This window comes from Elgaria multicarinata, chromosome 13, assembly GCF_023053635.1.
Source record: "Elgaria multicarinata webbii isolate HBS135686 ecotype San Diego chromosome 13, rElgMul1.1.pri, whole genome shotgun sequence".
In the NCBI taxonomy this organism is placed as follows: domain Eukaryota; kingdom Metazoa; phylum Chordata; class Lepidosauria; order Squamata; family Anguidae; genus Elgaria; species Elgaria multicarinata.
Window position 1 is genome coordinate 22,798,148 of NC_086183.1, and position 12,015 is coordinate 22,810,162.

At 49.0% G+C, this 12,015-nt stretch overlaps 1 protein-coding gene across 1 annotated transcript in view; it reads left to right on the forward strand.

Moving 5' to 3' along the window:
* The window catches only part of LOC134407723 (leucine-rich glioma-inactivated protein 1-like), a 183,778-nt gene that overhangs the window by 54,712 nt on the left and 117,051 nt on the right, over positions 1 to 12,015 (forward strand). The window lies entirely within an intron of this gene.

Here is a 12,015-nt window from a genome sequence, read left to right on the forward strand (position 1 = left end):
ATTATTATTATTATTATTATTATTATTATTATTATTATTAATTATTATCCCGCATTTTGCCCAATGCTGGGCCTCAAGGCGGCCTTACAAAGTTTAAAATATACATGGGGGGAGGGAGGGAAACAAAACCATAAACAATTAAAAAAATACACAACAAAATTATAAGACATTAACATAGATGGAGGGCTGGATTATTCTCCAAAGGCCTGCTTGAACAAAAAAGTTTTAGCCTGCTTCCGAAAGCCCATCAAGGAGGAAGCCAGCCTAGCTTCCCTGGGAAAAGAAAATGAGTGTGTGTCTGTCTGTCCACCTGTTAGCACCAAGACCATGAAGCCTAAACCCTTGAAATATGGCATGGTATGTTATTATTTTATTATTTTAATGCATTAATTAATTTAAATTAATTTAAATGTGTCCCTTTGTTTGAAGCCTGCAGTAACAACTTCAGACACTAGGGCCAGATGCCCCTAGCCGGCACATAAATTTGCAGTACATACAGTCTGAACCCAGGGGCAATTAGCAGGCCAAGGGACAGAGTTATACTGCTGCCCCCTGCCCTCTCCTGTGGGGCAGCCTCCCCCACCCAGGGAGCTATGGGGCTGCACAATAGCAAGTAATTCCTAGATGTGCCAGCAGTCACAATGCATCCAACTCCAGCGCTCTGTACATTTGCTAGTTGAAAGCTTCACTGTATCAAACTAAGGGCCATTCCAGCCTGTGCAAAACCTGTCCACTCATTTGTAAATAAATCAAATGTCATAAATCTCCGCCAGTATTTATTTTTCCTCCTGAAGAGAGCCAAACAAGGTTAAGCACTGCCCCTGGCATTTCTCACTGCGTTGAGAAGTGGGGAGCATGTAACACTATTCCTCCCCCCAAAACACCGTATTGATGCCTTCTCCAGGGATTCACAATGTGTCCCTTTCAGTGTAGGACATTCAGTTCCCTACCCACCTAGTGCCACCCTGACAGCATCAACAGTTTTCCTCCTGACAAGGCGGCCTTAAAATACCTAAATTGATGTGTCTCCTCCAAAGATTTAGATCTTTTTAATTACCTGCAGATAAGTCTGTTTAAATGCCTGCCTGGGGCTTTGTGGAATTAAAAGAAAAAGAAAAAAGCCAACTTGAAGCAGGCAGGACTAGAACCAGGGGAAGCTGTTCCCAATAAAGTGAAATCAGGCAGGGTTAGGGTGACTATATGAAAAGTAGGGACAGGCTCCTGTATCTTTAACAGTTGTATTGAAAAGGGAATTTCAGCAGGTCTCATTTGTATATATGGAGAACCTGGTGAAATTCCCTCTTCATCACAACAGTTAAAGCTGCCCTCTTTTAAATCTGTTCACTCTAGTATAGCTCCTGCAGCTTTAACTGTTGTGATGAAGAAGGAATTCCATCAGGTTCTCCATATATACGAATGACACCTGCTGAAATTGCCTTTTCTATGCAACTGTTAAATACACAGGAGCCCTGTCCTCCTTTTCATAGGGTCACCCTAGGCATGGTACCGTTTGCATAGTCCTGCCTGTGAAGCAAGCAGGAGGAGCAACCCATTCTGGGATATCCTCCACTGCTGAAAGAGAACCTACAATTGCCCTGTGTGCCAGCTGTTGAGGCTAAGAGCAAACTTCCTAGCCCAAATGGTAGAAACTATGCTTGTGGCCAGGGTTAGGGTTAGGGTTAGGGGCCCCCACCCCCCCGCCAAAAAAAACCCTGTGTCTTGGGGCTTCTCAACAGCTTATGAAGGACTGCTGAATGAGACAATGGGCCCATTCGCATGACACAGCAGCCCATGGGTTAAAGAGCTCATGGGCAGCCGGGCATGAGCAGGAGAGAGCAGGCACATTAACTAACTACAGTGTGGCTCCCACTTCTGCTTTTTCTTAGCAACCCATGAGCAGCGCCGTCATACATTGCTTAGCATGTCATCCAAACCCATACCACTGGTTTACCTCCTAAACAACCCAGCAGTTAAGCCAACAACAAGCTATGGGTTAATTGCTGGGTGGTTTAGCTCCTAAACCACTGAGTGGTCCAGATTTGGATGACATGCTAAGCAACTAAAAATGGAACTTCTGGCTCTGAAGTGAGCACACTACAGGCCCCACATGTCCTTTCTCTTCCATTTGTGCCCGGCATCCCATGAGTTGTTAAACTCATGGGCAGCTTGTCATGAGAACCAAATAAAAAAATTATTGTGGATGAGCTTCTCTGAAAGACAGCTCACCTACGACATCTCAATTTTCTGACAAAATGGGCATCCACAGCGGAGTTTTGGAGGTGTTGTAGGTCACCTACTCAGTACATGTGGGGCAACTGTGAAGCCCAGCAGGCATGGCTGCAGTGCCCTAGACGAACAGAGAGTGGGCCCTAGAATAAGTTCCCAGAATGCTGTGGAAGGGTTCTGTGTACAGTGGCCAGGTGTCCTACCTTACAGAGGGCAATCCTCTACTTTGGAGAGCTGGCAGAGGACCATCCTCTATTTGAAGGTGTCCTCTATTTGATGGGCTGTCCAGGCCAGGCCAGGTTTAAAGATAAAAGACCCATAAGAAGGGAGGGCAGCAAGAAGAGTGCTTGAAGTTGCCCAGCCACAGTTACCACCTGGACAGCAGACCCCACAGACACACGGTCACCTAGTCAGCCTTCTCCACTCTGGTAAGATATATTGTATTTCTGCTTAAATTAATATGATTACTTCTAAATTAGGACTTGTACATACAAATGTGCACAGCACATGTTGGTGTCCTCTTTTCTGGCAATGTGCAAGTGGCCACTTTAGTTCCGCAGCAGTCGCTCAAGGCACCAAATTGATACGGACAGGTGCTCTGACAGTAGAACATTTGACAGCCAAGAGAACCACCTGTACTTCCTCAGGGGGAACATCTATGCCACAAGAGAGTTGGTGAGGATTGTGGGCCGGAGAGGGTAAGAAAAGATACGACGGTCTCACTCTGCCGGCGTTTCTCGGAGGGTTTGTGGGCAGAGGGGGCCTTCCACCGGCTTGGGCGGAGGGCTGCTGTGTCCTTCCTCACCCCCCACGGCTTCCCTTCTCTCAGTCATTTCCGCTGACTTGAAATTCACCAGTGACCCCGGCACTTCTGGGAACAACCTCAGGCCCCTGCTCGGCTACTCCGGGCACAGACAGGACATTGTTTCAGAGCTGGATGAAGAACAAGCGCTCCATTGAAGGATGTGAGAACGGCGGCACTGCAGAGAGGGCAGGGGCTTTGGCCTTTTGTTCCGGCTCCAGATGAGGCACCGGGAGCCAACGACGAAACCCAGAAACGACGCGGTGGGGGCAGCACCGGGGCTTTAGGACAGCCGTCCTCGGCCCAGTCGATCTTCGCTCGGCTGCGCTTCGGCTGCGCGATGCCGCCACTGCGCCTAATGAGAGCCACATTGTCTGGGTGGCTTTTGGGGGGAGGAAAAGAATAGTGTTCCATGGGGCTCCTCCGTTGCGCAGGGCTGATGCTCCTGACTGTGGTAGCAGGCAGGAGGGATGGCGGTTTCGCCAAATGGGGAGACGCGGAGACCAAAATCATAGACCTCCTGGGGGCCTTTAGAAACATTCGCCCCGAAGCTGGCCCTGGAGAATGGGACGATTCAGGCTGTGTTTTCCTGAGCCAGCGCAGCTGTGTGCGGTTGAGCAAGAGCAACGGCCTGTGGAGCGCCCTGGCAACGTGCCACACCGAGCGGCGCCTTTGCGCAGATGTCAGCAAGAGTTCAGGAGGGTGGCATGCTCCAGAGAGCAGGCTGCCTTTCCTAGTGGTCACAGTCGAGGTTAAAAAGAGAGGGAGGATTGCCAAAGCCTGGGTTTCTACTGAAGAGGCCGCACCTTTTCTTTAAAAACTAAAAGGAGAACCAAATCACCTGATGGGAAGGAATGTTGTATGATAAAGGCAAGTGCCTCAGGGCATGTCAAGAGAGCCTCTCCTGCATCCCTGAGCAGCCACAGGCCATTTCCACATATTTATGGCTCCTCTACATTAAAGCAAAAATCCAGCACCGTAAAGGCGCTTTTTTCATTCTAGGGCAGGGGGCATGTCAGCCTTACACATCTGGGCCCCAGCACCTCTCTCTTTAGAAATGAAGCCTTGCTTGTCCCTTCACAGAAGCCTAAGAACGTAGTCACCCAATTTTATTTTTCATACTTGTGGGGAGCATTCCGATTGCCCCTTGACAGTGCCTGGGAGGGGGAGCAAAGGATACTTTGGATTCCTGGCGTCAGCGCTCCAACTTCAGACCCAGGAATGTGATGCTCCCTGCCTCACCCCTTGCAGCTCATGCTGGCTGCTTTTTCGAGGTTGCAAGAGCAACCTTGGAGAAGAGGTAAAGAGAGTGTTCCAGCGGGTGGGAAGGGGAGGGGTCTCAGGTGTCCCACGGCCCCTCCAGCTTCCTTCCTTTCCCCTCTGAGATGCCCCAGGTAGATGGGCAAAAAAATCAGTCTAGCTGAAAGGCAGAGTAAGAAGTGCAGTGGAAGCAAGGGTCAACTCCACTATGACTCCTGCTCTGCATTGGATACTCCTAAGCCTCTGAGTTCAGCGGCTTACATGCATCAGGGGTGCAACTGATAGGATTGTGCCCTTAAATATTTACCCCTAAAGCAGGGTTAGCCATGTTGGCCATAAGAAAAAGGGGGGAACCACCCACATCCGTATGGGGGTTAATAGCTTTATTAGGCCAACTCAAAGGTCACCCCAAAACGTGCAAGCTTTCGAGATTTCCAGATCTCTTCATCAGGAATGATGCTTTTTGTAACAACTTGCCTGGCGAAAAGATCTGGTGATCTCGAAAGCTTGCACAATTTGGGGTGGGTGGGTGCCCTGAGATGGCCTAATAAAGCTATTACTTAGTATGTTTCTTTTTGTGGGATGGGCGGGGGACATTTTAAAGGTTATGATAGTATTTTAATGTCACAGCTTATGTCAGCATACTTCAGTTTTAATTTATTTATTTCGGTCACAGGTCAGTACAGCAGAAAACAGCAGCAGCAGCAACAACCACCCTGATAAAATACTTTTTAAAATGTCAGTACACTGTACTGGGCTGTGCCTGCTTCACTCACCTTCACATTTGAATTTTGCTTTGCTTTTTGTGCCTTTAATAGCTGCTTTCCCCGTCAACGTAGTTCCTTGCTGGGAAAAGCTGCAAGACCAGCTGATTTCTGTTGGATAGGCACAGATGGTAAAGGCAGCTTGTGCCCATCAAAAAGGAAGCAATTTCCTACCCTGTAAGGAAACTTTGGTTATGGTCTGAACTGATTTCAGGGTTGTATTCCCAGCACCTCAAGGGAAGCAGGGTTACTCTGCACTAGTATTCCTTGATGTGTTATGTTTTCTGTCCTGGGCCATACTTAACTCACAGAATGGATAACATTAATTACACACACACTAAAACCAACACAACATATCCAATGAAAGTAGAAAGCAAAATATCTTTGTTACGTGTGCACCAGGTCCTAGTCTCCTAGGAACAGGAAATAAATGGTTACTCAACAGTGTGATGTAACTATATAAGAGCTCCACACAGGCTCCAGCCCTGGACACACCATTTGACTGGGAACAGTCTCATGATTTGGAGGACAGGCTGAGTTTGACGATCTCATCCTTGGATTAAGAAGAGTGTTCCTGTAATAGTACCGAGCGTGGTCATTCTTCTCCATCTGCAGTTTTGGATACTTCTATTTCCTTCAAGGTCCATCAGACGAGGGAAATCACGCTTCTATACCGTCGCTTCTCCGCCCCCGCTTTCGTTGCTTGATACTTCCTCTTTCAAAAGAGGAAGTAAACAACATGCATCTGGCCCATTCAGTGGGCTGTTCTGATCACACTGCTTCTCATGCACAAAGCAGGAGAGCGCGTCAACTTCCATTTAAAAAAATGTATCAGACTTTCTGGGTGGTTTTTTTGTGGCACAAGGAAGGGGGGGAGGTAGACAACGCAGTGAGAGGGACCCATGAAAATCTGTGAGTGCCTAGCCATGAGCATGCAATAAAACTCGTCTGATGGAGCTCTTCCTGTACCAGATGAAGGGATTGTTTTCAGGGTAAAATATGTTGTGCAGAAATCCCTTTTTCTGCTGCAAACCCGAAAGCAGGCCTAGACGACTTGCTACTCACCAAGTTGAACAGAGCCCACCAGCCAAGTATGGCTGCCCCCATTCCCCCAGGCAGTTAACAAACCTCATCAGAACATATGAAGAATAATAGAATCATAGAATAGTAGAGTTGGAAGGGGCCTATAAGGCCATTGAGTCCAACCCGCTGCTCACTGCAGGAATCCACCATAAAGCATCCCTGACAGTTGTCCAGCTGCCTCTTGAAGGCTTCTAATGTGGGAGAACCCATGACCTCCTTAAGTCATTGGTTCCATTGCTGAACTGCTCTAACAGTCAGGAAGTTTTTTCCTGATGTCCAGCCAGAATCTGACTTCCTGTAAGTTGAGCCCATTAGTCCATGTCCTGCACTCTGGTATGATCGAGAAGAGATCCTGGCCCTCCTCTGTGCGACAACTTTTCAAGTAATTGAAGAGTACTACCATGTCTCCCCTCAGCCTTCTCTGCTCAAGGCTCAACATGCCCAGTTCTTTCAGTCTCTCCTCATAGGGCTTCTTTTCCAGACCCCTGATCATCCTCGTTGCCCTCCCCTGAATCCCCTCCAGCTTGTCTGCATCCTTCTTGAAGTGTGGTGCCCAGAACTGGATGCAATAGTTAAGATGAAGCCTAACCAGTGCCGAATAGAGGGGAACCAGTACCTCGCATGATTTGAAGTGCTGTGGTGAGTCAGAGCAAACATCCATCTAGTCCAGCATACTCTTTCCCGCATGGGCTAACCAGCTGCCTCTGGGTAGCCCACATGCAGGCCCTGAAGGCCATATCTCTCTCCCTTTTTATGGTATCCAGAAACTGGCATTCACTGGCCTCTGAAATTAGGGGTTCCATTGAACCCACATGACTAGTAGCCACTGATAAGACTTTTCCTCTGACATTTGATCTAATCCATCTTCAAGGCCACGTGAGCAGGTGGTCGCATCACCACATCTTGTAGTAGCAAATCCCAGAAATATTAACTAAGAGTTGGGTGAAGAAGTACTTTCTTTTGTCTCTCCTGAAGCTCTTGTCAATCAATGCCCATGAATGACCCCAGGTTCTAGTGTTATAAATACTTCTCAATCTACCGCCTGGTTTTCTTGTTTTGTTTTACAGCCATCTGGAACAGCAAAAAGTGAGGGCCAGGGGAGAGCTGTCAAGTACTTGTCATAAGAACCTAAGAAATGCCCTGCTGGATCAGACCAAGGGTCCATCTAGTCCAGCACTCTGTTCACACAGTGGCCAACCAGCCATCGACCTGGGATGAACAAGCAGGACATGGTGCAACAGCACCCTCCCACCCATGTTCCCCAACAACTGGTGCACACAGGCTTATTGCCTCGAATACTGGAGGTAGCACACGTCACACTATACAGCAGAGTGGACAGCGTTCTGTTCATTAGGTCTCAAAGCATGTTCCCACATCTGAGAATTTAGTTTTACTTTTTTAAACTCCATTTTAAGAAATAATTTAGACCCTTCCACCAAGGAGCTCAGAGAAGCATACATGGGTAATGCCTTTTATGTCCACAAAAAACCCTGTGAGGTAGACGGAGAGACAGCCACCGGCCCACAGGTCACCTTGGAGAGACAATGTAGCGTAGTGGTTAGAGAGCTAGCTTGGGAATTGGGAGACCTGTGTTCAAATCCCTACTCAACCATGAAGATCACTGGGTGGCTTTGGGACAGTCACGGACTCTCAGCCCAATCTACCTCACAGGGTTGTTATTAAGATAAAATGGAGAGGAGGAGGAGGAGGAGGGACACATATGCTGCCTTCAGCTCCTTGGAGAAAGGGCAGATAACAAATAAGCAATAGCAGAGATTTGAACTCAGATCTTGGGCTCATTCCAGCCCTGAAAAGGGAACAAGGAGCCCTGGCTCACTTTGCATCTGATCGCCTGAATGCCAGGCCCAAATCCAAGAGGAGAAGCCCTTTTCAGCATGTATTGATTTATTCCATTTCCATGCCAAACCTTGCTCCCAACAGAGATGGTCTCACCACCACCACCCCATTTTATCCTCACGACAATCCTACAGGTCAGGTTGGTTTGGGCTGTCCCAAAAGGGGCAGCAGAAGGATGAGTTATCCGCTCCTCTTGTGTTTGTTTTTCTGCCTCAAGTGCTAAACTGGCTCGCGCACTGCGCCTTTTGGAGCCTCTCCACGCCTGGCATCTGCTGTCCTGTCTCAGGCAGCCGCATCTCTTCAGCTGGCCCTGCCTGAGTGAGATTGAGAACCCGGATCTTCCCATCCTAGCCCAACACTCCACTCACTACCTTCCGCAGGGCATCACCTGTCGGATTTCTGCCTGTCGCATTCAAGGCCAAGCGCTTCCATGGGCGTGTGGGCAGCGTGGAGGTGAGTGAGAGAGGCAAAGTGGAGTAAACAAGCCGGTTCCTCACGTGGCCCAGAGGCTGCCTGTCTCTCTCCCACACCCCCACCCCGGCCCCACTTGTAGCAGAAAACAAGGCGCCCTCCACGCATTTGGCACCGACGAAGGCCCCGAACAAGAGCCTTTCTGCCTCGCAGCCCATAAATCCAGCCCGACGCCCTCTCCGCTTCCCCTTCCCAGGCGAGGAATCCCGTTCGGCCGCCCACAGCTTCTCTCCGCCTCTCTTTCCCGTCGCCGAACCGCCCGGGCTCCGTCGGCTGGGAAGCGATCCAGGCACAATTACACAACACACACTGGCCGGCCCGGCCCGCAGAGCGAGCCAAAACAGGCGGCCGCGGCCGAGCGCCGCCCTCTAGCGGTCAGCGGCGGCGGCGCTGCGCTCTTATCTCTTGAAAAAAGAACCACGGGCTGCCTCCTAACCCGGGCAGCGCTGCGCGCGCTCCCGAACTCCTCCCCAGCTGTGCGCGCGTCCGAAAACTGTATAGCCTGCGATGTGGTGGGCTCTAGGAGATCCGCTCTCCCCGTTCTCAAAATGGCAGTCCCAGCGGCTGCAGTAGATCGGAACAAAAGCACCCTGCAGCAATTCCTCAAAAGAATCTACAGTAGATCCTTCACCGCTCAAAAGAACGCAAGAAGAGCCCCTAGGCTGGGTCAGACCAAGGGTCCATCTAGTCCAGCACTCTGTTCACCCAGTGGCCAACCGGCTGTCGACCAGGGACCCACAAGCAGGACACGGTGCAAGAGCACCCTCCCACCCATGTTCCCCAGCAACTGGTGTATATAGGCTTAGTAAGATTCTACAGTAGTTCCGTCTGAAGCTACACGGTGCTGCAGAAGGTGGTGATAGAATGGACACTACTGCTTCAGACTTTGTGTTTGTTTTTAGTGTGTGTTTGTGTGTGTGTGTGTGTGTGTGTGTGTGTGTGATTCTATCTATCTGTTATTGTAAAGTTAAGATATTTTGTTGGGAGGGGGGAAGATAGGAAAGGAAAGGAACCTCTCGTGCAAGCACTGAGTTATTACTAACTCTTGGAGGGACGCCAGCTTTTGCTGACGTTTTCTTGGCAGGCCTTATAGCGGGGTGGTTTGCCATTGCCTTCCCCGGCCGTTATTACCATTCCCCCAGCTAACTGGGTACTCATTTACCGACCTCGGGAGGATGGAAGGCTGAGTCGAACTGAGCTGGCTGCCTGAAACCAGCTTCCACTGGGATCGAACTCAGGCCGTGGGGAGAGTTTCAGCTGCAGAAACTGCTGCTTTACCGCTCTGCGCCACACGAGGCTCTTGGGGGAAGATAACATTACCAATATTTTAAATGGGGAAAATATCTCTTAACAAGTAAAATAAAACAAAAATACCCCCCCCACACACACACACACCCCACACACACCACCCATATTAAGGAGAGAATGGTTACAGTAAAGCACATCCCATGCTGCACTAGTTTATGTATACAGGCTTCATCCCTCCCACCTGGTTTATCCTCACACCAACGCTGTGGTGCAGGCACTGATCACCAGGCTAGCATCATGATGGGGTGGTGACCCGAACCTGGTGCTTCCCCACTGTCACCTGACACTAAACACTACACCACACTGGCTCTCTGTGGATTTAGCAGCTGGCTGGATTACAGGAGATATAAACACAGCAGCTGAAGCTTTGCATGTCCCTGCAGTTCCAGATAGGGAAAAGCAGAACCTGCTGAATGTCTGCCTGCTGTGCAATGCTTAATAACACAGGAGGCCTGCTATCAAGAGGGGGGGAAAAACAGTGATAGCAACATAACTGATGAGCAGATTTATTACTCAGTCGATGTGAAGCAAAAGCAGTGTCCACAGTCATAGGTAACAAGGCTTGGGGAGAGTTACTTGGCTTCCTAATGGGGCGAGAGTGTGAATGGTGGCCACGTTTTGGAGGACCCTTGGGCAAAACACACTCCATCAGTGAGTCCGCCTTCTCACCTGCTGCTATTGCTCCTCATTCTTTTTCTCATCATTGCTGCCACTTGCTTGGTTGACAGGTCTAGAGCCAGTGAGCAAGTAGGCAAAGGAAGCTCTCCTCCTCCTCCATCTCACCACCTTTGTTGTCTGGGCAAGAGTGAGAAGCAGGTGAATGGACAGGTCCCAATGGTGACGAGGAGAAGCAACTCCAGGGGGACTTCTTAGTGGTCCCCTGCAGGGGCAAAATCCAGTTTGTCTGCAAGTGATCATGCAAGCAATAGCCGGCTTTGGTTTCCCTAGTAGGAGGAATTGAGGGTGTTTCAGGATACACAAAAGGGTGTGTGTGGGTGTGAAGTCCCATCTCCATCCAGTTCCGAGCTGTTTTCCAAGCAAGAATCCTGACTGGGTGGAAAAGGCATTAGCAGAGAATCTGGCAAGAAACAATAGTGCTGAGGAGCACAAGTAGGAGGGCGAAAGGGGATGTGGTACAGCTTCCACTGGCCAGTTGGAGACCTGCAGAGAGAAACACACCACAATCAGTTCCCCTGTTTGTTTGCTTGCAGACAATTTAAAGCAGACCCCCATCATGTAATAATCATACTTGGCATAAAGCACTAGACATGATGGTGGCAGCGGTGTTTCTCTTCTGCACAACCAGCTGTGGTTTGTTTTGAACTGTGGTTAGTTAAAAGAAATCAAGATCAAACTAGGTTTGATATCCAGGTTTGTTCACTAACCACAGATAGGGGGGAAAAATCACACTTTCCAAAGTTTGGGTGCCCCAAGGAGAATCCAGATGCTTTCGACCTCCTTTGTGCATGGAGGCGGTGCTGTGCATGGAGGCGGTCCACAATTTGTGCATACTTGTTCAGGAAACAACAAACCATGGCTTATAGTTATTATGATTGAACCCAGCCAATATTAAAACTGAAATTGAACAGTTTTCAATCACATTTTCATTTTGGTTCTAGCCACGATGTTGTGCTGTCCTAAGACAAAAGCTGACTTGACACTCATGCATACTGTTTATACCATGATCTGTTTTAAGGGAAAAGAAAGTATGGACCTGCCAGATCATTTACAATTTACTGTTCAGGGCCATCCTTGGAAATAAAAGTTTCCGTTCACTTTGTTCCTTGCTGCATTAAACAATCCAAAGCATCAATTAAACACAAAAACCAAGTAACCCCCCTCCCCTAAAGTCATGTTAGAAAAACAAAGGCAGGATCTACACTGTTGTTGTGACAACAGTTGGGGCCCAGGAGACACTCCATATAGAGTTTTCAAACAGTTTTCAAAGTGTCATATCCTGCGTGATGTAGATCTGACCTTAGTATCATTTGGGAAAGCAGTCAATGCCAAAAAGTGCCGAAGCGTCCTGGCACCGATGCTGGGAGACAGGAGACTTGCCTTGATCGAGAGAATCATCGTATCTCAAGAAAGGACCAGCTGAAATAATGCCTGATGGAGGCTTCCTTCCAACAATCACAGAGCCCGGCCTGTCACAGTTCTGGGGGTGTGGGAAGAGTGAAAATCGTATCTCATCATCTTGTTCCAACTAGAGGACTCTGTTTGGCCTACCTCTGGAGCTTCAAC